General features: G+C 54.4%; 1 protein-coding gene across 2 annotated transcripts in view; it reads right to left on the reverse strand.

Moving 5' to 3' along the window:
* LOC144122047 (uncharacterized) overlaps positions 1-25,888 on the reverse strand; it is a 214,512-nt gene that overhangs the window by 122,673 nt on the left and 65,951 nt on the right. Inside the window, exon 2 of one of the 2 annotated variants that reach the window (XM_077655562.1) lies at positions 19,229-19,312. The exons of the other annotated variant lie outside the window; for it this stretch is intronic. The gene's annotated coding sequence lies outside the window, so the exon portion shown is untranslated. The remainder of the gene's footprint in view (positions 1-19,228; positions 19,313-25,888) is intronic. 2 annotated transcript variants of the gene reach the window in all.

Consider the following 25,888-nt stretch of genomic DNA (forward strand, 5'->3'; position numbering starts at 1 on the left):
GAGTGTGCACGCACCAGGCGAACAGAATCCAAGCACAGCTTCGAGGAAGAAACCCTCGCCAAGTTTTGCGTGGATTCCTCGTACGAATCTCTTTCTGTTGCATGCAAGTGACATGTAGCACTACACGCACACAATGGCAGCAGCATCGTCCGACACCGACAAAAGCAGACGAGATGAACTGGGTTCTGCTGACGAGGAAACAACGGCTGCGGTTTCGTTGTAACACTGTGGCGCGGCTACACGCGAAGGGTGTTGCCATTTGGCCGGCCTATAGAAGTACGTACGCGCAATTTTTAGAACAGCTCTTGCGGTAGCCGCTTCCGGTCAGCGATGCATTCCCTGCGGCAGGAAAAATCACGCACTTAGAGAAAAGAAGAAACAGGCGGAGAGGCTATACGGGCGTCTATGCACAACTGCTAAAGCCAAGAAAATTAGCCCACGGCCTATCACGGATAAGCGCAGAATATCCTGCAGTAGCTGTAGTTACGGTGGGCCCTTAAGGTTCTTACGTGCTGTGAATGTGAAAACATTCTTTGGCCTCAAGGCCTTCACAAAAGGCTTTTGACCTAAAGGTCTTTACTATAAAGACTTCTACCTAAAAGGATTTACCCGGAAGGCATTTACCATGAAGGCCTTCACCCAGACGTGCCTATAAGCCAGGTGAAGGCCTGCAAGGTGTACACACTTGGCAGGTTGCCCACAACCCGGTTGGCAGGTGGGCTGCCTGCCACAAACCAAGCTTCAGGGACTTACGTATGCTAGAAATCGGAAAATGCGCGTACGTATTGCTACCGCACCAAAAAAGAAACAAAAAGGCAAAGTGACATGAGAATGTGTTCCTTGAAGAAGCACTGTACATGTCCAAAACCCTAGCTGTTACATGATCAAGCAAGGCAGATGAATAATCTCGCACTTGAGAGCGAATCCAAAATAATCAACGAGGAGAGTTTTTGGGACGCGTTACACTGGCACACGAAACTATACACGACACTTTTCGCGCTCTCCCACCGCGAAAGGTGCAACAAATGAAATCCGCATTGAGCGCAGCCGCAGCCGAACTCGATGCGTGACGCCTGCGAAGCAGACTCAATTCTGTCGCTTGAAGGGATCTTTGCTGAGTTCTAGAGCTCAGTGAAAGATTGTTGAATTCGGAGGGGACCTTTCGAGAGTGTCGACTGCTCCGTGTAAGCGACACGGAGTAAAGCCAAGGCCGAGCCTTCATACCAAGTGCAAAGCCGGTACGACGCAAGGAATGTACGCCTAGCAGTCCGATGTTGTAGGCATATTTCGAGCAAAGCCATTTGCCTTGCATGGAAAGCGCCGAGTAAGACGACTATATAATATTACATTACAAGAACAGAAGACGACTGAAGAGAGGCGAAATTCGCTGGTCGCTCCGCAGACGAAATTCTGCGCTCGCAGACTGCGTGAGCCACTGGTGTGGAGTCTGAATATCTGCTCAAAATGAAACTTCCATGCCTCGCCGCAGTACTCTAAAGGAAGCGCATTCGCGAGCATAGCCGGATATATACTGACTTGAGCAATGTTTACAGAGCAGCGTCAGACGCGCTTGGCCATAAAAACGGCGTCTCCACTATACCAACAGAAGCGGCAGCGATTTGATACAGGCGCCCCATCGGTCTGTAACCTGCCTCGACTCCACTCTCTCAACGTCGCGCGTCTGGCGCTATACTTTCGTTACGCGGAACGTTTCATTACCCTGTGAGGATAATAAAAAGCTACTCCGTCTTTCCTGTGGGCATTCGTTGAAAAGCAATTCACATCAGCTTCCCCACCCTGGTCCACTTCGTTCAATAGCAAGAAGAGCTTCAAACGGGCGTAGCCGGTTTGTAATCTTCGACATTGTTATTGCGCTACTCAGTTTACACAGACAAGAACGACACAAGAACGAATTTCCCACGCAATAAAATCAGTTGATAGTTTGCGCCCTGGTCGAAGATTCAATAGCAAGCTCTCTTATCGCGTAACGAAGGCCCCGCCAAAATCGTCCAATGAGCAAATGAACAAAAACCTAACGCGTAGTATAGACAGAGTCTAAGCCATAGGCGAAAGTTATAAGCTCCTTCGGTCGGCCTGTGACGCGAAGTGTGCACCGCCAAAGGCAGCATCCCATCAAAAGGGATTCGCGAGGCCCGACGAGGGCGGCCACGGGTCCGATCGATGGTCGGGAGCTATCTCGGTAGGGTCGTCCCTTCGCAAAGGCTGCAGTGGCGGCGTCGCGCATAGTATATGAGAAGCCGCGCCAACGGGTCGAGAGCGTTTCCACCGAAGACCGGTTCTCCCTGGCAGCCTTGTTTCTCTCGAGGCACCGCGGCGCACGAGGCCTCCCGGCCGATCGGCACACTGGGCCACAGACCCGGAAGGAGGCCAGCCGGCCGAAATAACGGCCCACCGGGCGCCTCCACCGGATAGCGACAGGGAAGCCAGCCGCTGTCCCTATCGACACTCGCCGAGACGTGCATCGGAGGTCGTCTTGTCGCACTCGAGGCAGACGCGTTTACACGCCTGCTTTCCCGCTTGCACGGCCTGGAAGCCAGATTCCCCACCTCGCCGAATGGCTTCGCGGCACAAAAAGACAGGCACAAAACATCGATGCTGCTCCCTTTCCTAATGCTAGCTCAGTGCATCTGCCCCAAGGGCGCGATTTGTATCGATTGAACCGTGTGCGAACAGCTTGTGCTCGGCCGGTACGGAACGAAGCATAACGACCTACTAATTAGTCCGACTGCATTCAAGCCCTCAGTGTCATGCGCCCCAAGCATACGGCGTGCACCTTAAGCGTCGGAGGGAACCCGCTGCTTGATCACCGCGATGAGCTCACTTTTTACAAGATAACGACGAGCGGGGGGAACGCTGCGCTGATGCTGCGAAAAGAATGAAAGGAGGCATCCCCACTTCCGTTGGCAACTAAACGGGGTGCATTGTTTTGTGCACTTTCTCCGGGGAGACAGAAAACAGTCCAAGGAACGCGTTCTCTCGGAGGCCGCGGATAGCGCGATAAGAAAAGCCGCACGTCTTCACCTCCCACTGTTTGTTTGAGAAGCGCGGGAGAAAAGAATAAAGCCGCGCTCATCGCGAAACGACCGCGCGCTCATTTGAGGAGCGAACGCCGCCGGTTGCCGCGGAAGTGGCGCAGGTGCGCGGGAGAGTGCCGCAAAGAAGAGCGCGCCACTTGTTGGGAGGCGCCGACGCACGCACACCGCCTCAGGAAGCGGACTCGAAGAGGCGTCGAAACCACAGGAGACCAATGAAAAGCGGCCGGCATTGTTCGCCGGGAGGACAAAAGTAAGGGTATACATGTTCGCAGGTTGTAAAGATTCGACGCAGGAACCACGACGCTGGGGGCGTCAGAAGGACAGAGAGAGCAGACGACTCCTCCGCTTCAGTCGTCGCGATGGACAAGGCACCTCCTTTGTGTCCTTCACAAACTCCGTCCTTCCGCGTTGCAGATGTACCCCGGTGCACGACAGCGCAGTACAGGCGGAGAACTTTTAAAGAACCAGTAAAGCAAACCGCACATCCCCCCCAATTCCTGTATCCTGTCCAAGTTCTGCTCCGTTCACGTAAGCGCTTGACAACGCTGCCCGTTCAGAACACGCGCGAGCTGCGGTAACTGAGCTTCGTGGCGGGGACGTAAAGGCGAGGAAAGGAAATGCTCATATCGTTAGCCCGCGAAGTAAATCCGTTTTTGTTCAATCCCGCCAATCCAGCGACCGCAGATGTGCCAGCTGCACTTATAAGTCTGCTTTTGAAGCGAAAATCTTCACTACGCGGGTCAGAGCACGAGCTTCGCGCGAGCCAAACTGGTCAGTTATGCGCATGCGCGAAAACGAATGACGTCACGTGCCGCGCAGGTGGTCGCTCCTCGCCGCTGCCGTCGCCTGCCCTTTCGGCGCAGCCGCGCGGCACTTAACATGTGCGTCATGTGCATGCGCAAGGAGGCTATATAATGCGCTTGCCAGAGAAGATGCGTGCTCACTCGACATAAGGCCGTTTCACATGATGCGATTGTTGCCGCAGCGCAGTGCGATTTCTGCCGCTGTGCGACAGAAATGCGCGTCGTTCTCGTCGCAGGGCCACTGCGACAGACTTTCAAAAAAGTTGGTCGCACTGTCGCAGCGATGGCCACAGTAGTCAGCCAATAGGAGTTCAGCGACATGACAGGAAAATCTCGAAAACGCTTTATTGAACTCAATAGTACATCACAGCTCAATATTATTACCCATGATTACGAAATCAACGCCTGCCACGATGTTTGACATTTATTGCAGCCGAAGAATTTTCGTCCATTGAAAGGCCGCACCGAGGCTAGGGTGCCGACGGCACCGACAGAAATCGTTGGCATGTGAAACGGCGGCTGCGATTACCGTCGCAACGACAGTGCGACCGGGCCGTTTTTTTTCGTTCCCGTCGCGCCATGTGAAACAGGCTATAGAAGGGAAGGGGAGTGCGGCTGCTGCGAGACTACGCAGAAAAGCTGAGAAACTAAATTCGTCCGATCCAGAAGTACTCGCTTGGGAGTTGGCGGCACAACAGCGAAAAAATGATAAAGCCAAAGCTGAACGTGCAGCAGCCAAGCGAGTGAGGAAGAGGAAGCAAGAGAGTCGGAAGGGGAAAATCCCAAGACTCGCCGTTACAAGCTTTTCGCTTGTATATCCAGGCTTAACCAGAGCTAAGCCACTGTCTAATTTTTTTCGGATCGGAATGCCTTTTTTTTTTTACTCAAGCTTCGAGGAACGCTTGCGAACAAAAGCAGCAGGGAGGTGAACATGGCGTGTTGTGCTTCTGCGATTTTGCTGTCCTGAGGCGACAAGGGCATCCGCGTACCCTTCTCACTGCGCAGGCGCGGCCCAACACCGGCTCACCAAATCTATGCAGCGCATCGGGCGCTGCTGAACTCACTAGAATCAGATTGGCAGATCAGGCAAGCGTGAGGCGTTGCGTTAAAGCCATAGTTTTAATCTAACCCATCGTCGCAAGCTGTGCTAAACATGTACGCACGCTTAGCTGCAAATCAGGTAAACCGGGGGCACAATATGGGGCGACACAACAAAGGGCGCGAAGGACCGTGTTGGTGCGTCGTTTTCTTTTTTTTCATGCTCAAGAATCTGCCCCACTAATCAAACTTGTCAAGCATGAAATGCCTGCTACGACCGCTTTCTCACAGCCACCAAAACACACTGCGAGCTTTTCGCTACTACGTGTCATCGCCACTTTTTTTTTTTACTTTATCGGTCCTTCCAACCGAACCGCGTAATCGCTTTTTCGGAATTCTAAAAAGTGATATGGCCATTACCAACGACTGGCAACAAATCTCTAAATGGAACCAGTTGCCAAACTTTGATAGTTAAAAAGTTAATTACAAGGAATTAGTTAAGCGGCTAACTAGTTAACTTTATTCACCTCTTTTCTGATGTCCGCGACGATGGAATTATTCTGCCGGAAAAGTCGTTTTCATGCCTCAAAAAGCTTTTTTTTTTTAAATTAATGGCGGGGTCGGGCAAGGAAATTTCCATGTACACCACTGTCCATCAAATGCGGACGTCAGCGCCAATTCCTCCTTTAGCGGCCGGAGGGAAGTCAAGTAGAGCGTCGTATCGTCGTCATGACAGCGGTATCAAGCAGAATAAAACTTCATCCGCGAGATGGATTCGAACCACCACCGCCGAAAAAAACAGCTTCGTATCCCGGTCCGTCAGAACACTCGGCCACGACTGCGGCTGTTTTTTTTTTGTTGCATTTACTGCATCGAAGTACGCTCACCCTGACAAGCTTCAAGCACGACTAAACCAAGTCGCATTCTGCCACTCGTCATACACAATCACACCAGCATCCTGCTTTCACTTTGCCTGCACATCAAAATTAGGCTTACCGCGCCACGTGCGTGGGCAGGAATCATTCAGTTTTAAATATCAGGTCACCTCCAGTCGCCAGGTGCGCTGAAGTACTTGAAACCGAATCTAGCCGGAGTTTCCTTGTCCTGGCGGGGTTCCTTGAAACAGATGGCATCGAAGAGCCATAGCGCACCATCGCGAAATTTCAGGTCGACACCAGCGCATTGGTTCTACGGTGTGGCGTAGCAGAAAGATAACAATCCCAACAGAATCTTGAGGTATAGTTTATACTGTAGCGGGCAGCAAATGTCCGAACGCTTCGCCCCAATTCGGCGTGTGAGACCATATAGGGCCAGCAAGGCAACCAATCGAGTACCTCGGCTACCCTCAGCGACTACTCGGCAAAGTGTCGGCAAACTTGTGTCCGGCCGAGAGGAGTCCGCGTAGGACGCGGTTCTTTGCCCCGCAAACAATCGACGAGCGTAATTACGAAGCGGCCTCAGCTGGGGGCGACTTACGAAAGCGGCCTATCTCCTCACAAGCATGGTTTGCGCAGCACCATGGATCCACTCTTGCAGTGCCAGCGACCACCTACACGCTATTGGACCGCGCGAAGCGAGACCTATAGCGTCAACATAGCATATTGCCGTCGCGAATTTCGGTCTCCCCAGGACGATGAGGGCAGTGAGTTTGCCCGCTTCGGCGGAGGCCTTGGAATCGCGGCGCGTTTGACAGGAGGTCCGAGCCAAAAAAAAAAAAAAATGCGCCTTGGACGCCTCGCAAGGAAGGCTTGTTTGCACGGGCCGCTGCTCTTCGAGGCCACTTTGCCGAACACAGCCGACGCCGCTGCCGCGTTCGATCAGGGCCCGACGAAAACTAGACGTACAAGGATGATTGGTACCCCGCCGCGGTGGCTCAGTGGTTTATGCGCTCGACTACTGATCCGGAGTTCCCAGCTTCGAACCCGACCGCGGCGGATGCGTTTTTATGGAGGAAAAACGCTAAGGCGCCCGCGTGCTGTGCGATGTCAGTGCACGTTAAAGATCCCCAGGTGGTCGAAACTATTCCGGAGCCCTCCACTACGGCACCTCTTTCTTCCTTTCTTCTTTCACTCCCTCCTTTATCCCTTCCCATACGGCGCGGTTCAGGTGCCCGCCAATATATGAGACAGATACTGCGCCATTTCCTTTCCCCAAAAAAACCAATTATTATTACGAGGATGATCGGCATTGCTCGGCGATCCGTGCTCGCGACGTTGCACAATTAAGTGTTTGTGCGCTTATTTTTTTTTATGTTTGAGCCCGTGGGCAACTCTTTCGTAACGTTACTGACGCCGCAGTTACACGCGGTATTTGCTGCATCAAGGACCCACCAACTATTTCGCAACATTGGTTCGCGTCGACCGAAAAGCGAGCGCGAACAAAACGACGTTAGTAACTGAAGCGCCGAACTTGACGCTAGGACTGGAGGCTGATTCGGCGTTTTGCGGAATAGAGGCTTTGAAGAATGAGCTATCTGCGATGAAATGAAGACCTCAACAACAGCTGTCACGGCCACGCGATGCGCGTGACGCCATGTGACCGTTTGTGAGAGTGACGTCACGGTCACGAACAATCACGTGATGGTCACGGGACGTGCTACACCAACGGCAGCGCCGCTGACGCGCCATGTGAGCCACAACAGCTTCGCTGTGGAATTAAAGAAAATAACGCCAAGCAAAGAAAGGAACAGTTTTCGTTCCGTGCTACAACCACCGCCCCCATCTCTTACCTGTCTATTCGAATTAGCTTTGCATTTGTGCCATTGCATTCCAACCAGCTCGTCTGCATGATCATAAGTAACCCTGCGCGCCAGCTGACACATCTGCAGGTTCAGCGTTTCTCTCCTGTGTGACCACTTGCTACAGGCTCGCACGAAGCGCCAGCAGTGGCAGCGCACCGACAGACGACCACCGAAGGCTGCGATGGACCAGTTTCAGGGGTGAATTTGGAGCCGACTCCAAGAACAGGCGGTTTAAACAGCTCCAGAGAAGCAAGGGGAAGGGAAAAGCGAAAAGCGTGCCAACTGGAGTGGTGTGACAGGTCATTTATGTGGACACACAAACACACACCAAGATGCGCTTCATTCATAACACGCTGAAGCTGTCATGTTTCGATCTTTTGGTTTTCAACGGGCTGGGAAGGTGTGAGCGCCCGCAAGTTTCTCGAATAAAGACGTCAGGGCGAAGTTGACTAAACCGCCAGCCGTATAGTATGTCTCTCGCCCGGTCAGGTGTGAATATGAATGGGTGCCAGACTACGCACGCAATATCACTGCATCAAACCGCGACGCAACCCTGTGGTGCAACTCACAAAGCAGTCAAGAAGCTGCCACTTTGCAAACTGTATAAGCCAGGCTCAGCAGCTTAACAATACGGGCGCAGACGTTGGCGCTGACTCGACCATAGCTCGGCTGACATGCGAAGCCATCGCGCGGGCGCTTTTTCAATGTTGAGCCAGATGTCTCGTGCAAAAAATAACTGCGAAACACTTCACTATCGTAGCAGTAGAATTCACAGCCCACTGAGCCGAGCGCCGCACAAGCGAGGCCGCAGTATTTTACCATGCTCCGTCAGAAGTGGCGTTGCTTGTAGGCGGTGCGATCAGAGCACATGTTCACGGGTTTTGTTTATATTTTTGTCAGCAACCGGAGAACAACCTGTGTGCGCACTTGTAAGATTACACCCGCATAATCGTCTGCAGATGAACTCGCACCGATTTCGCAGCTCCAGCAAGGACGTGAGCGACGGTCGCAGGCTCACCAGCCTCCGCTTCGGTGCACGCAACTGCGCAGACTCCCACAAGAGGAGGAACGCCGTGAAGCCGAACCATCGGCGCGCACGACGCAAAGGGGCCACGCGCGTCGCCCGTGCGCACAAGACGCGACGTTGACTGACAGGCGCGGGACCACCGCTGCGGTGTGATGAGGTCCTTCGCTTCGCCGTTCCCATTCTGCGCGGCCTGTCACGAGGATCCCGCTGTATACGAGCTTGCGCTGTGGACTCAACTGCACGTGCCACAAGATTGCTGCAGCCGCCGCGGACACTGTTTTGCGCCTGGCGCAGAAAGTCGTGAGGCGTCTCACTCTCGCCGCTCAGCTCGCGCTCGCGACTTGGCGCGAAAGCAGACGTCGCTGGGAATGGAGGGCGGAGCGAGGGATTGAGATCAGCAGCGAGATGTTTACGACGTGTGGGTCGCACTGAGGGATGGTGAGCGGGGAGAGGTGTCGGTACGGCGTGTATATGCGCTGGCGTCCTACGTAGCTATGGGTGCGCAGACATAGTTGATGGCCAGGAGTTGGGCGGTGACAAGATTAGCTGTACGCCGGCCCCGACTTCACAAAGACCCCTCGACGCTCAGAATCGAGTTGAGATCGAGCAGTACAGCTGTTCCCCATGGCGATCAAATGGCACACTGCTTGAAGAGACTGCTATCCCGTGACGGCTGAAACGAAGACGCTCAGAATGATTCGGATTGATGCCGTACAACAGGTATAGTAAGGCATATGGCTTACAAGGGTTTAATGTTCCAAAGCGGACAGCTATCAAGTTATCTGGGGTTCTGCACTGGCATCGCACAGTAGAAGGGCGTTTCGCCTCCATCGAAAAGAGGCCGGGTTCGAACCCGCGTCCTTGGGCTCGGCAGCCGAGGGCCCTAACCACCGCCGCGGTGTGTTAATACGTGGTAGTACGTGCATCGCCACGTGAGCCTCTTGTGTTGTCTGTTCTTCCGCACTCGGGGCCAAAGTGGCAGCGCGGTGCTGTGACAAGTATTGTTGCATGCTTGAAGAATCCCAGGTGAAAAAGACAAAATGCTAGGGCAGTGTTCCGCATACAATTGATTCCATGCTCAGATTTTCATTTTACGGACTTCTTTCTGCGCCAAGTGCGGCATATTTCCACGAAACGTTGTTTGCTTATGCTCTTTCTTTATCACAGGCGTAGCGCGATCTTGCCCCGTTGTCATGCAAGACAGAACCAGACTTCTTCGCAATTGTCGTAGTCGTGCGTGACTGTTTGCACAATGTTCGAGGCGACTGACGACGCCTGACGATCCTTACGCCTAAAGGTTCGCTGTTGTGTTTAAACCGAACGCGGCCGAGAGCGACCAGCAGCGTAATCTTCGACAACTGCCCATGGCATATGCTGCTATCATCGCCGACGAGTTCAGTTGTTTGGAGGGCACAAGTTTGCCGCCTGCAGTACAGTTGAACCTCGTTATAACGAAGCCGACGGGGCGCGGCGATTGCTTCGTTATACCCGGTACACCTTCCTTATGCCCGTGTTGACCGAGCTCCCAGGGGGAGTCGTCATTCCTTCGTTATGTCCAGTATTCAGTTACAAAGCGCTTCGTAATAGCGAGCTTCGACTGCAAACACTTTCGTTTGGAAGCCTCCTTCCTTCCAGGTTGCCGTCAGTGGCAATATATATCCCCATGCAGCGCACCAGCGGAACAGTTGTGGTAGTCTACGAAGTCAAACGGGATTGACGCTGCTGGAACGCATCCGTGCAGGTCCCGTGGACTCCGGCCCAGCGCCGGATGACGAGGCACTTATGGCGGGCCTGCGCTAGCAGCACTGCACGCTCAATTCGGGATGCGAGACGCGATTGCGGTGTCCTCGAAGGCGGCGTCAGTGACCCCGCTCAGTCAGCGTTGGTTAGCAAAGCGAGAAGGTGCGCGCTTTGGGGTTGCGACAACACTGTCACTCGGAGAAAGAGGCGTTGCGGAAGAGACCGCGCGCTGCCGACTCTTTACAAGCGCCAGTGGACATCCAGGCTCATCCGCCGCCGCCAGTGGCGCGGAAGGAAAGAGCGCCGCCGTGCCTCATCCCGCGCCTTTCACAACACCGACCCTCTTGGGGTCGCCTGATCAGCCCGGGCGTCGCGTTAGGTTGAGGCCACTCATTCGGCGTTGAGCGCGCGTGCAGTCTCTCTGCTGCCGCACGCCAGTCAGCAGCCCTGCACCGTGCGAGCGGCACCACGCGCACCTCTATATGAGTCACACGCACAGACAAGGCACGCACCGTTGGCTTTCCCGCCCGCCCGTCCCCGTTCGTGTGAGTGGGGGGAAGGCAGCGCCACGGGCCAAGGTGCGCCGCGTGTACCAAGAAATGCGCGCTCAAGGGAGCCCGCCGTGGCCGCCCCGCCCCCGACCACTTCCCTTTGCGCTAGACACGCGGCTGCCAGCCGAGGTATGAGAGCGCGCACCCGGAGGAGACGTGCGCCGATAGCCACAATCGTTCCACGCTGATCTTCGTCGAAGTGCCGAACGCTGGGAGACGTCCTCTGAGCGCACTCTGTCGACCATTGAACGCGGCGATGAGGACAGTTGATGCGAAGACGGCCGAAAGTGTTGCGGCAAAAAAACACGGAGGCGAACCAATTTTCGGTTGGAATGCGGCATACGAAAGTCGGCAGTCCTCGTGGGCCCTCTGTTATTCGACCGAAACTCGTCTGGTTGGGAGTAATCACGGCGAAAAGTTGTCAAGCGCTCAGGGATAGTTTATCGCATAATTAAAAACTACGTTTTGGTCCCGCTACGAAAGCTCTCTTGACACTGTAAACGTGTAACTTGGCGACTCTAGAGCCTTTCTCTGAATTCAGCTAGTGTGCCGTTGCCTCAACGTAAATGAAATCCAAGTACGCGTTGTCTGTTTTCATATTGAATGGGACTTTTCCGCGAGTCAGTACCCGGCTCTCTGGCACAACTACGAAAGATGCACCCCGAAGCATGTTATATTCGTCAACGTCATTAAATTATTTCCCGCTGGGTGATAAAGCCTGCGGGCTTCTGCCCTATCTCAGGGTGATGGAAACCCTTCCTGCGTCCCCCCCCCCTCTCTCTCCACACAGATCACGTGATAAAAGGGCACATCCTCATTGGCCACGGAAAATACAGCACCGCTCTGTTAGATCACCCAGAAAACGGACACGTGGTGCCCAAGAGATAGCGGCCTCAAGTCTCGTCCTTTTCTTTCTCGTAACAAGACGCATACACCTACGACGAGAGGTGATAATGGTACCAGCCACATCTTAAACAGAGAAAAGCAGCCGGGAACAAGGTGAGCAGGACTCGACAAATTAAACATGCCCAGGGGACGATGAACCCGCAAGGCCAGCAGGGACGCCACATGGAGGAGTCTGAGGACGGACGAGAAAGTGGCACAGCGCGGCTGCTCCGTGCGCTGCGACGGCGGCGACGCTCGGACCAGCAGCACCCCCTCGGACGCGGCGCCACGCCTGACGTGGTGCGCGAGTAGCCTGGGCGGCCACGCTCCCTTGGCCAGAGAGCGGGTGGGCGCCCACGCAGAATGAAAGGGGGGGTTGATCGCACGGAGGAGAAGGGGCTCAGCTCTGCGCGGAGGCTGGACGCCCCCTTTATGCAGAATCACAGAGAAATGGAAACAAAGGAAATATGGAAACAGGCAACAAAATGACAGACAGTGAAGGACCGGGCCGCAGAAAGTGCAACGGGCGGAACGAACTGCCATGTCCGCGGCTGAAGACGCTGCACGACTGAGCAGCACACTATATTGTCACCCAAAAGGAGAGGCCGAAAGAGAGGGAGGGGGGCATAGGTGCACGTCGTGCGTGCAGCGTTTGGTACACATGCGTCGTCGGCGTTTGGAAGTTACCGACGCACAGCTACAATTGCATGCAACGCTCTGAAAGTTGAAGCTGATGATCCCGGTCGGCTGCAGAGCGCACTGGAACGCCAACGCGCACCGCGCCACTTCGTGTACCGCTTCTTGAAATCTTGTGCGTCGTCAGCACAGCCTCGGTTGCACCCATGGCCTTTTCCGCCACTCGATCTCCCTTGCAGAGCCGCCTTCTGCGTGGCAGCATTAGCTAGCGTTGAGCAAACAAGAGCGCCGTGCATCCACTATGCCGCATTGCGCTGACGATTGACTGCTCACGAGAGCACTGCAGTATATTATGGGCGCCTGGAGGTTATAGCCACAGTTTAGGGTTAGTGCAATCGCATCAGAGAAAAGCGTGCATCCCCCCGCTCCTCAAACTTCCCAACGTCGAGAGCTCGATTGAAGCTGTCGATGTGACGCAGCAGGAACATTCACTATGGCGCCAGATACAGTTGAGTCATTCATATACCATACAGAGTTAGCACTTGTTTCGGACCAGACAGTGTTCATCCTCGGGCGGACACGTTAATCGAGCGTGAAGATCTTGAGTTCGTGAGTGGGGATCATGCAGAAACCTCACGAAGCGGGTCATCCATACACTCGCAATGTTTCTGGACGTGAACCTGGCTCAACAGTATGCGCCATCAAACGAGTTGTCCTCCGCACGGTGGGGTTTCCGGGGGATTGAAGAAATAAACGCAGCACTGCACCGGGCATTGCACGGATTTCTTGCTGCAAGCTTTGCACATCCTTCCAGCATGCGGCTGGTGCAGCCATTCAACCACAGCGAACCGGCGCGGCGAAATGAAGGGATCATTCTCAAACTCCTTGACACTGCACCGAATTACCGAATCCCAGTGTAGCTCATTGTGTGCTACAGCGTGGCGCAGTGAGCATAAGGGCATGTGACTGCGTGCGTGCGTGCGAGTTGGCAGCGCTCTCCGCAGCGACGCCATATTGTTCGCTGGAAGAGCGTCGCCTTCGTGGCGGTGCTTAGCGTAACGGTCGCAGCCGCCGTCCGGTGATGACGGCTCTTCACGGAAGCGAGAGCCACACACCGCGACGGAGGGGAGACCCTTCCACGAAGGCCTCCATAAGGGCAGCGGCGGCATGCACAAAGGAAGAAGCCAACGGGGGGGAGCTGCTTCTGGTGTACTTGGAAGATGCACTCTGTCGCCCCGAGAGGTCTGAAAGGCGTGGACCGACCGCGTCTGCGTCAGCGGGAGTGCGATAAATAGCGTACGCGGTGCGAGATTCGTTTTGACTTCTTTCGCTCGCACATTCGTGGGAACGGCAGTCAAGAAGACGTGGCGGCGAACAGCATGCGCTCACCTTCCGCTGGTGCCCCGCTAGGACTGAACGGTCAACGCCCAGCAAAACCGCTAACGTAGTTTAGCTCGTGCCTGACGAGGTCTATGTCGGTTGCTGCCTGCGGAGAAGACTGTGGGCGGCGGCGTGTTTAACATCACTGACGCTTTTATTGCCGCCAGGTGTTTGATCTGTATATATGCCTATAAATGTAGGCGCGTGAACCTGTGCGTGTGTGTCAAAAGGCGCTGTAAAACGTCAAACGGAGCAGCCGGCACAGCTTAATTGATTTCAGTTCCAACCTCCTTACATATGCCCGCTCCCTGCCACAAACCCCAAACAAAGCCCCACAAAATGTATTAAATGCATTGTTATCGTATTAGTCATTCGCTGCTTTCATCTATACCGATACCTTTAACGTACGTCCTCGATGACTGTTCTGAACACCTCTGCTTTCTGTGGCAGCTCTGTGACTTTCTACTTGCGCGTGTGAATCGGGGGGTTAACGCCCGGACCCCCAGCCCTGAAACCGGAATCGTGTTCCGCTGCTCCAGCTACGGCGGCAAGCAGCAGCACAGCTGAAGGGGCATGGCAAAAAACAAAAAAAAATCAGTCGTCTCTAATCCCAAAACGCGTAAACGTGGCGCCTGCTCATTCCCGCATGTACACAGCCTTTGTCAAAAATATACTGTCTAAGGGGTATGCTTCAAGCCGTGTAGCACATTTGACCGTCCTAAGCTTGGGAGGGTTGAGGACTTAAGTATACCTCCCGCCTTCGGGAGATTGGATGTTCCCGAGTATGCAGGAGGAGCCGCGCAGCAGGGTTCAGAAGCAGAGCCCTTGGGCTGTATACTTTTTTTTATCAAAGGCTACATCCCCGCGAATTTCAGACGACAGACGAAGGACACGCATCTGCTTTGTTGTTGTTTTGCCGCAATGTCGGTGCAGAAGAATTTTTGATGCTAAGCTTCCCCTAAGCTGGTGGTCGCGGCATTATCGAGAAAAACCAGCTAACAAACATTCGCGATAAGCGGGGCGTCGCTAAAACTTTCATGGGAGAAGAGAAACACCTGCCACACGGTTCGCCAAGCGCTTACTCTGCGCAGTGACCTACTTCGTGGAAGGGCTTATACATGGGCAAAGAGGGAAGGGCCAAAAGCCACCTGGCAAACAGTCGGGCCCGGCATTCGGACAAGCGCTTATGTTCATAACGGTCTTATCGTAGCAGGCTCTGCATTTACGACACCTTTTTACGGCCAGACACCTCGCTTTGACGCACAAAGCAAGCGGCGCCGCGTGGTCGTTTTGCCCTTTCGGAAGGGTGCGGCAATGCATGCGTCTACGTGAGGGCAGAAAGTGGCGTTCCGCTCCTTGGGAAACGACGCCATGGCGCTCGCTGACGGCCGCCGCCGTGACCACGTCTACATCGAATCGCGTGCACAGCAAACTACCGTTACAGCGAACTCGCAGCCTATTGCAAGCAGCGCTTCAACACAGACCTGAATTTATGGGCAACTCACGGCGGGGAGGTCGCCTACGCTCAATGACCGATGCTCAGTACCCCAAGAGGGCAGCTCGGAGAGTTACTTGATCAGGAAATTCATGGCTGGTTCCAAGTGTATGGGGCCCTTTAAATTTGTCCGCGTTTTCTGTTTTTGCAGCGTTAGCTGTTATAGGCGCCCGTCCGTGGCTTTCTCGTCGCCGTCGGCATAACCGGTGGGTGCGTTAACGTCACGGTCATGTGATGTCCGTGTCAAGTGACCTTATGTCACTGTCAACCTGGGTCGCATAAGCCAACGGGTGGCTCTGCTTGGAACAGCCGCCTGCCAGTGCAGGGGTGCATCACGTGACCGCTACACCAGTCCGATATGAGACCACTATCTTTTCTACCCAAAAAACTAGACGCCTACACAGCTATCGCTGAACGTCGCGTTACACAGTCCTGCGAGTTCTTTTATTCCTGAACAGCGAGGCCGCAGAACGCGTCAGTAGCTCGAAGTTTGTGAGACTCGAAAGGCTCGGAAGGAGTGCCCCAGCTGTCACTCACAAGAATTTTCGGCGAGAGAAAATGAAATCGCAGGAGCCATTTGTCCAAGACAAACTGATCCTGTATGGCAAGCATCCTAACGACCGCGTAACTTCGAGGTTGCTTTCCGGGTTTCCTCCTGAGAGCGCCGCCAGTTGTTGCACTTCAATGTTGAAAATAAACCATCGTCGTCGGTTGCGGAAGCCAGCCATAAAGACGACAGGCGAACATGTAATGATGCTGGGGTGCCCGTTTCACTTCCTGAAAAGGAACAGCGGAAGCACACAACACCTTCGTCACTTCTCTGGGCGCGCTGCTGCGTCTGAAGACGATATAGTAGCATTTCCGCCTACCTGCGGCCAAACACTGTGGACTGTGGTGGAAGTGTACCGGAGTCTGGCCCGATAGATGATGTAAGGAGATGACTGCAGAACGAAGCATCGCATGAGCGGCCAGAGGCGGAGGAAAAGAAACAACAAGCATATATAATAGCAGCAACGGGAGGCGAAGCCACGTGGCTTCGCAACGCGGGAAGCGAGCGCGACAGGATGACCCGGGGGGCGGGGGGGTGGGGGGACGGAGCCCGGTTAATTGGCCGCCCGCCGGCCGAGGAGGCGAACAGCCGGCAGAGGGTTGTGCGAGAGAGGCGACGAGTGCCGGCTCTGTAGCACCGAAAAGTAGACGGAGAGAGGGCTCCCATCGCGACGCCTCCTCCCCGCAAACACAGCCGACGGCCACGCCGTAGTTGCGCGCACTGCTGGGACAGCAGCCGGCCGTCCAGCATGGAAAATGTCACGGTGCAATAACATAGCCGTGAGTCAGACACAGGAACAACATGCAACGAGTGACGGGAAGTGTTTTTCAGTCCCGCTTATCGGACTCGACGACGCTATCCGGGTCATCGCGGTGAAGCCATTTAGATGTGAGGGCGATAACGACTGACGACGTGTTCCGTCAAGGTGGAGCTTATACCACACACACACACCGCCCGCACCGTATACGCATACTACGCACTGGTTCGATCGGCACGAATGTGAGCGCAAGGGAGTGCAGACGCCAGAATATTTCTGCTTAACGGCACACACATTCGCCGGCCAAAGATCACCTTTAAATGGAGACTGTGTGGGCACAATGAAGTCGGCCTGCATCGATTGATTACGGCGATCTTGCGAATAAGAGGCTCCCTTAACTTAAATCGGAGATTGTCAAAATCAAAACACAGGTGCCGTCGCCGCTGGCCGTTTCCACAAGTAAACGCCTTTTGCTGTCCAGCAAACATGGACATAAACAAAAAGAGCAGAAAAAAATCAATTTTTACCGAGAACAAGAATCGCACGGTGCTGCCCTCAGCGTCCCTTCCACTAACGACAATGCGTCAAGGCCAGCTGCTCCAACGTTGCACGCAATTACCGAGACGAGGTGCAGCCGAAAGGGGGCTCACTTCCGGGAGAGAGAGCGAAGAGCATCGCAGCCACGTTAACGGGAGAGGATCAGCCCACAGCAGCGGCGGCTGAGGTTCGTTAGGGGAGATGGCATTGCAGCAATTGTTGGCCGCCTCTTTCCGGAGGAGCGCGCAGGTGGACTGCAGGCGTCGGACGCAGAAAGGGCGGGAAAAAGAGCGGCGGTGTCCGCGCGACCGTTGACGTGCATACACCAAAGGAAGGCCACAACGCGGTGCTTTGCTCAACGCGCGGCTACAGTGGCTCCATGCGCGACGCCCTCGCCAGTGCGATCAGGTCGGCTCGGCGGTCGTCGTCTTGCGGGGTACGGGGTCGCCAGCGAGACGCGGTCGGGGGCTCCCTTTGATGGGGACAGGCATCTACCGCGCGGCTGAAAGCCAGCAGGAGCCTGGCGGCGGCGTAGAGGGCTCGCATTAGGGGCTGTCAAAGGAAGGGTCTCGTGGAATTACCGCTCCCTTTCAGGTGCGCCTAGGGGCTTCCTTGCGCAATCGCAGCCCCATGAATAGATTAAAATTTGGGAGTGCAGAATTGCATGAAAAGACGAGGAAAGAAGAAGACGATGGAGGAAGAGAAGAAGAAACAAAAGACCACAAAGGGCGGCGCTTTCGTGGAAAACGTAATATTTGGGACAAAGGGAATTAAAATTTCTTCGGAGACATCTTAAACCCCAATAAGCTATGAAGGAATACAATATAGAGTCTGCGTGTTCGCTTGAAAGGAGCAGAAGCAGCCTGACGTCGTGTAAAGCCAAGCAGTAAAACCGCAAAATGAAAGCTCAGCACCTATTCAGGGGATAATGAGTTTATACCACAAGGAAGGCCCATGGAAATAAACACAGGAAAAGAGACGATTCATCTTCGAAGAGAGACAGGCCGAGCTGAGAGGAAATTATTATGACCTGCTGCCTCTGGAAAGAAGATCTCAGGAAAATCAAGATCGCCGTCGCGACGACGGAATTATCGAACTTACATGCGCGCTCGGCGCGTTTGTAAGGGAGAAAAATTCGTCGATACTCAAGTCGCGAACATTCCCGTAATGAGCCCGTCACAGCTGGGTGCCCCTAATCTGATTATGATCGCTTTACGCGACCTCGAAAGCAAAACATCTGCAACGGAGTAAAATAAGTTGGGCAAACCTTTCCTCCTTCGAACGCCTGTATACTTGGCTCCGAATGCATCAGTCTTGTTCTGGACAGTGCACCCGTAGTTATTGCATATACCTCGCTATTGTTTCATTATTTTTCTTTTTAAATTTAGATTAACTGCTGTCGAACCCGGGCGCAGAACGAATCCGGGTCCGACAACGTTGATCCCAAACGGCGACCACGAAATGATGCCGTCTTAAGAGGGAGCGATTCCCACTCCTGGCAGCACGGTCGTCGGTGGCAAGGCCCGAAGTGCGACTGAGAGCGACTAAAGAAGCGCATTTTACACCCGCACCCACACATCAAGCTCAGCTGCCACTGAGACAACAGCCTTCCTTCCTTTCAAACCCTCGCGTTTCCAGGAGATCCGACTCGGTGCGCCAGCCGTCGGTCCGGGCGCCGCTAAAAATAGGCGAGCCCAACACTTCCGCGAGACGACGTGGCTTGTGCGCCTCTTGAGACCCCCTCGGGCGTGCTTGCGCGAGACGGAGAGCACGCGGAGTCCCTCAGAAGAAACGGACAGCCCGGAAAGGGTGCTCTCTCTCAGAGCATGCACAGCGGCACTGCTTCGGGGCTTTGAACCCTGCGTTGAGTGCCGACCAGCAGCTGAGCTGAGGTGCCGCGGTGTTCTCGGATGGGTCCTTCTTCTAGGGGTTCTTCCCCAGCGCGTTCAAAGGCGGCTCCCTTTGGAGACGGGCGCGTTGATCGATTCTTTTTTTTTTCCAGGGACCGCCGAGCGAGGCGGTCCATCACTTACCGAGGGGGGTTGAAGTGGCTGTGCCGGATGCCGATCGCGGAGGCGGCGACGTCTTTCCAGGAAGCGTCGCGTCGGACTGGAATGCTGCGAGGGAGAGGAAATGGAAGAAGAGAAATAAAAAGTTAATGGAACGCATACTATACTACAGGTTTCACGCGACACGCACTCCGCTCGCTCAAACTGCCATCCGTCGTATGCCCCCCCCCCCCCCCCCCCCCCCACTTCCGCTTCTACCACGGCGGTAGTTGAACAGGTTCGCTACATGCCGGAATCGTATCAGGGGGGAAATGGGGTCCTGCAAGTGGGCCGATATAGCGGCGCGGATGTCTTGGATTAGCACAAAACGAAAAGCGCGCTTCAATGGACCGCTTCTCGCCGTGCGATATGAAGAAAAAAAAATAAAATGGGGGAAAAGGCGGGGGGGGGGGGGGGGGGGGGGCTTTCGCCAACTTACTCGGCTGAACCTCTGCTCGAAAGAGCTGAACTTCGTCTTATAAATAGACATACTAGCTCCGACGTAAATTTTCAAGCACACCTATTCACAAACACCCTTGAACAAGCGCTAACATCAGAATCTGCCTGCAGCGCTCGCGCACACGCTATGAGAGTCCTGTCGATCCTCTTGGGCCGTTCAGTAAGGCACCCGGAAGCCTTTACGAATATTTCCCAGCCAACAAAACATTTAGACCACTGTGACGTTCCTTGTGTGTGCTACGAGGGTCCGCGTTCGACGGCGCGGCGTAGACGAAGCCCCCAGTGGAGGCAAAAGCACTCAAGGGAAAACCATTCAGCTGGAAGAGAGGAGATCGGCGACAGCCGGTCTCGTTTTGGAAGCAGCCAGCACACATGTTTCTACTGTATATGGCTGCAAGCAACTTGAGTGGGATTGCTTTCGGGCCTGCCGCCATGGACCGCACGGAGACGACCCAGGTGACAGCAGCGTCCAATTACCGAGCCATACTCGTTGAGAGTGAACGACCAAAACGAAGGGGTTTAAGCACAACCGGACCCCCTTTCCATAGTGTCGGCACGTGTCGAACGCCGCCGCCGCGGGAAGACGGGCGTTATCTTCCCCAATTGCCGTGACCGTGCCGGGGACAAAGGGGCCTCGTTTCGGCGGGCCTGGCCCCGTGACAAGACGGCGGGCATCATCACCAACCCTCCCGAGCACATTCCACGCCAAGGGACCACTTTCCCGGCCTTTTAGTGACCTCGCGATTCGGCCTTGAGTGGCGAGTGTCATTTGATGGAGAACGGAGGTCGGTGACCCGCGGGAACCGTCAGCGGGCCAGAGACCGTCTACCACAGCCGACGCTGCCTCGACGACAACCTTCTTTCCCTCGGACTCAACACGTGACGGGGGCGAGACCATAAGTGCGGTGGTGTGTTTGTGCGCCCAAGTGAAAGCCCTAGGCCCCTCCCACTCCGGCGTGGTCGACCTCACCCTAGGGAATGTGGGGATAAGAGGATATAAAAATCGACAAGGAGTAGGGAAGAGAAAAACGCTCAGGACGACATCGTTCGCCAAGGGGGCCTTCAGCGCCGAAGCCCGACGGCGTGCAGCTTCTGCCAGCAACCGTTCGAGCTCAACTCCGGAGCCCCTCCATCGTCCCCATGAAGTCGTCGGCACGTAAGCTCGGACAGCCCAGCCTCTGATGTATAACCATAATCATGTATAATTATTGAATATATCTGTTTAAACTGAGCCATACGGTGTCTCTTTGACTCTCCGTCCCGTGTGGACCTTCGCATTATGGGGGGTCGTCACACTGGTGTCAGGAGTGGGGTCTCAAAAGCAAATGTCCTCTGAATGCTGTGACATTCATGACTTCAAAATTGTAATCAAAAGGGAATCACGGGACTGATTGTGGGACTTTTGCCCCCATCTGAGAGGCTTGAGACACCGGAGGGCTTGAGCGAAAAAAAAATGTATCTGAGGGAGCTCCCACTCCACAGCCGTCGCTCGGAGCAAGCATGCTGGCATTAGGAAGCGTCATTCCGACGTTTACGGGAGATAAGACCGGGGTTCCAATCTGCGATTTCTTTTCCATGCTAGAAGAGATTGGGAAAATGGGGGGATGGTCCGATGCTCAAATGCTGGGGATGGCGAGGTGTAAGATGGCAGGAGCTGCTCATGATTTTGCATGGCGAGACGAAAAAGTAAAATCCACAAAATCATTTGCGGAATTTAAGAAGCTCGCGTTTGAGCATTTCGACACTGAACCACGTCACGTGCGGGTACAGAGGTTCCGTGACGCCGGACAGATGGTAGGGGAGGACGTGCGAACGTTTGCGTCGCGGCTTCAGCGCCTAGCACGCGATACGTTAAGCAGGGAGGAGGAAGGAGACCAGCTAAAGAAGAAATACGCGGAGGATATACTTAAAGAGGAAATGACCGCTTTGTTCGTGGCTGGTCTGCAAGACCCCGTGCGCCGGTTCGTGCTCTCGCGCAAGCCGAGCAATTTCGACCAAGCCGTGGCGGCCGCATTGGATGAGGAACGAAATGAGGCGTTAACGACAGCCGCAGCGAGAGTACGCGTCATAGAGAGAGCGGTGCTCAACCCTGAGGTTGCTCTCTTGACAGAGCGGTTAGATCGCTTAGAACAGCTGCTATCTCAGCAGGTGGAACGCCAGGTTGAAGCGCGCGCTCAACAGCGCCCATTCGCTGGAAACCGGAGACCGCCACAAAGCTACAGGCGCGGTATGCGAGATTTTGAAGAAATCGTATGCTTCGCTTGCCAGGGTCGCGGACACATCGCCAGGTTCTGCCAAAACGTGCGCCGTGGGGAGCCACAAAGAGAAGCAGGCGAGACACGCCCTAAGCAAGCCTACAGCGGGGCTCCAGATACCGAGACAAAAAACTAGATAGTCCTCCCCATCCCGAGGAGCGTGGGGAGGGAGCAGTGGATGATGATGTGGTGGTGGTTTGTGTGGCCGACGAGGCATGCCCTGTTGTGCGTTGCAAGTTAAAGGGTTGTTGCATGGAATTGTTGATAGATACGGGGTCAAAGGTGACATTGCTTAAGGAGAGCAGTTTTAACACGCTTCGAAGGAAGGGGGACCGCGAGGTGTTGGAAGCGTCTGGTGGTATGGCAACCAAATTTGTAGGCATAACGGGGGATCCTCTTGGCATAAGTGGACTCTACCGGTTACACTTCTCTCTCGGCGGAATTGCATTGGAGCACCCCTGCTACGTATGCCCGGACACGGTGTCTCTGCCAAACGGAGTGTCAGGTATATTAGGGCAGGATTTTTTGAGAAAAGGGAAGGTAGTAGTCTCATTCTCTGAGGAAGAGGTTAATGCGGGCGGCTCAAAAGTTCCGTTTTTGAACAGGAGAGGGGCTGAGATTCGCATTACCGATATTGACACCCGTCAAACAGTGGGATCATTGGAGAAGGTATATTCGCGGGTTGCCGTCAGGCTGGTCGATGAGGCGGTCGTCCTTCCTTGGTCGGAGCACATTTTGTACGCGTGTGTGCCTTCAGATGTAGAGAGCGGCGCCGTGGGAGTGCTTGAGCCGGTCGACTCTCTCAGCAATGGCCTGAAGGCAGCCGCATGCCTCGTGACAGTTAATGACGCCCACAGAGTGCCCCTACGGGTGGTTAACTGTAGCCAGCAGCCACTGAGCCTTCCCAAGAACAAAACATTGGCTTTATTCACCTCTGCGATAGAGAAACGTGAGCCCACCGATACGGTACACGCAACTGTAGAGCATGCTAGTCCTTCGGCTGCTCCAAAGGCGTCGTTCGATCTTTCTCACGTAAAATCCAGGGAGAGGGAGGCTCTGGCTGGTTTGCTGAACGACTACTCGGAGGTATTCGCCGCGTCCAACCTGGATTTGGGCTGCTGTGGCGTTATAAAGCACAGGATAGAAACCGGCACTTCATCGCCCGTTTACCAGCGTGCGTACAGGATTCCTTACTCCCAACGTGAGGAGATGGAGCGGCAGGTGCAGGACCTGATTGATCGCGGCATTGTCGAACACTCAAAGTCACCCTGGGGAGCACCAGCACTATTGGTGGAAAAGCCAGATGGCTCGTATCGATTGGTAGTGGACTACCGCAAACTAAATGCCGTAACTCGCATCGATCCATACCCTATCCCAAATATACAGGAGACGCTTTCTCAGCTGGGCTCTGCCAGGTACTTCACGGTAGTGGACATGGCGGCGGGATTCTGGCAGATAGCAATGGATCCGGCAGATGCCGAGAAAACAGCATTCAACACGCCCTCAGGGCACTATGAATGGAAAAGAATGCCGATGGGTCTGGCCAACAGCCCTGCTGTCTGGCAGAGAACCGCTGATGTTATCCTGGCAGGTCTTCTGGGGAGGCTGTGCTTCGTGTATATGGATGGCATAATCATATACAGTGACAGTTTTGAGAACCATTTGCGCGATATTGAGCAGGTTTTGGTGCGACTAAGAGGAGCGGGTCTCAAGCTGAAGCCCTCTAAGTGCCAATTCCTCAAAAACGAGGTGAAATACCTCGGGCATGTTGTTTCAGCTGACGGCGTGCGACCGGACGCTGAGAAACTAAGGTGTGTCTCGGATTTTCCATCCACGACTAGCGTCCGCCAGGTCCGGCAGTTTCTCGGCCTGATCGGTTACTACCGAAGGCACATAGAGGAGTTCGCCAAGCTCGCTAAGCCGCTCACCGCCCTAACAGCCAAAAATGTCGCTTTTCGCTGGGACGAAAACGCGGAGGATGCTTTTGGGGCCCTGAAAAGGAAGCTAATGAGTGCACCGCTGTTGCGCCACCCGGATTTTAATTTGCCCTTCGTTATGGCCACAGATGCGTCAAAGTTCGCAGTTGGTGCCGTGCTATCTCAGGTTATCGAGAGCAAAGAACATCCCGTTGCTTTTGCTAGCCGACAGCTGAGCCCCACAGAGCAAAAGTACGGAGCTACGGAAAGGGAGTGCCTCGCCGTTGTCTGGGCAGTAAAGCACTTCAGATGCTACCTTTACGGCCGCAAATTCAAGCTAGTCACAGACTGCCATCCTCTGAAATGGGTGATGAGTGTCAGGGACCCTAGCTCGCGACTCGCTAGATGGAATCTACACCTGCAGGAATACTGCTTTGAAGTGGAGCACAAGTCAGGAAAGACACATCTGAATGCTGATGCACACAGCCGCACAGCTGCCGTGGCAGCTATAGATGAGTTTGTCACCGTAGTCGACCCCGCCGAATTACGCACAGAGCAGTGCAAAGATCCTGACCTGAAGCGAATAATCGAAAGCTTAGAGGGCGCACCGTCTCCCCCCGAACAGCTAAGTTATTTCATTGGCAAAGACGGCACCCTGTGTCGGCTCACGAGGCCAACCAGGAAAGGGAGACCAGAGAAAATCGCTTGGGAGAGAGTCGTCATACTGTTGTAGCAGCGGGTGCCGCTCAAGTACACGAACTGCTAGCAACCAAAACCATCCCCGGTTTATTGCCACATACAGTCATATATATACACATAGCGACACTGGTGCCTCTGGCGGCAGGTGATCCCCAAACCGAAACCGAAACCACATATACAACACATACCTCGGTCGTGGACAGAAAGGGTTCTTCGCGCGTTTCACGATGCGCCATGCGCCGGTCATTTTGGCGTAGCGAAGACACGCAGGCGTGTGGAGCGTTTGTACTTTTGTAGTGGCATGCGACAGGATGTTAGAGACTACTGTGCGAAGTGTCATTCCTGTCTCGAAAGAAAAACACCCAAGGGACGAAGACCAGCTCCAATTCAGCCGTTCCCTGAGGTTTCGGCTCCCTTCGAGCGGACAGGTATGGACATAATGGGCCCATTGCCCACGACCACTTCCGGAAACAAATACATTTTAGTATTTGTCGATCACCTTTCAAAATACGCGGAAGCGGTAGCACTCCCAGATCAGAAGGCAGACATGGTTGCAAGAGCATTTGTCGAACAGATCGTGCTCCGACATGGACCCCCGAGGCAACTCTTGACAGATCGGGAAACAAACTTCGTGTCGCAGCTAATGAGGAGAGTTTGCGAGCTGCTTAAGATCGCTAAGAAGCAGACAACACCGTACCATCCAGCTTGCAACGGCGCGGTGGAGCGACTGAACCAAACCGTGGCCGGGTTCCTGTCGCATTTTGTTTCGCGCGACCAGCGGGACTGGGACTTGTGGCTCCCGTATGCAATGTTTGCCCACAATTCCGCAGCACACGAGAGCACGGGCGAATCGCCATTCTTTCTTCTCTACGGCCGAGACCCGGACCAGCCTAGTGAAGTGCCAGAGGGCCCCCGTCGTGTCCCATACGCTTCACTGGACGACTATAAGGTTGAGCTAGAATCGCGATTACAAGTGGCGAGGGACATCGCAAAGGAGGCCTTAAAGAAAGCGGCGAAGCGCAGGAAGGAGGTGCACGATCGCGGTGCTAGAGACGCGCCGTTTGATGTGGGGGACAGCGTGTACATTGAAAACTGCCAAAGGCAGATTGGGCTAGCTCGTAAGTTCCAGACGAAGTGGAGAGGACCGTGCGAGGTTGTCGAGAAGCTTTCTCCGGTAAACTTCAGAGTCCGAGACATGAACCGGCGCTTGATAAGGATACTCGCAAATCGCCTCAAGTCGGCACCGATTCAGTATTCACGAAATGAGGAAAGGGAAAGCGCGGATTTTGATGGGGACAGAAGTGAAGCGGGGCGCG

The sequence above is a fragment of the Amblyomma americanum genome, chromosome 2 (assembly GCF_052857255.1).
Source record: "Amblyomma americanum isolate KBUSLIRL-KWMA chromosome 2, ASM5285725v1, whole genome shotgun sequence".
Taxonomy (NCBI): domain Eukaryota; kingdom Metazoa; phylum Arthropoda; class Arachnida; order Ixodida; family Ixodidae; genus Amblyomma; species Amblyomma americanum.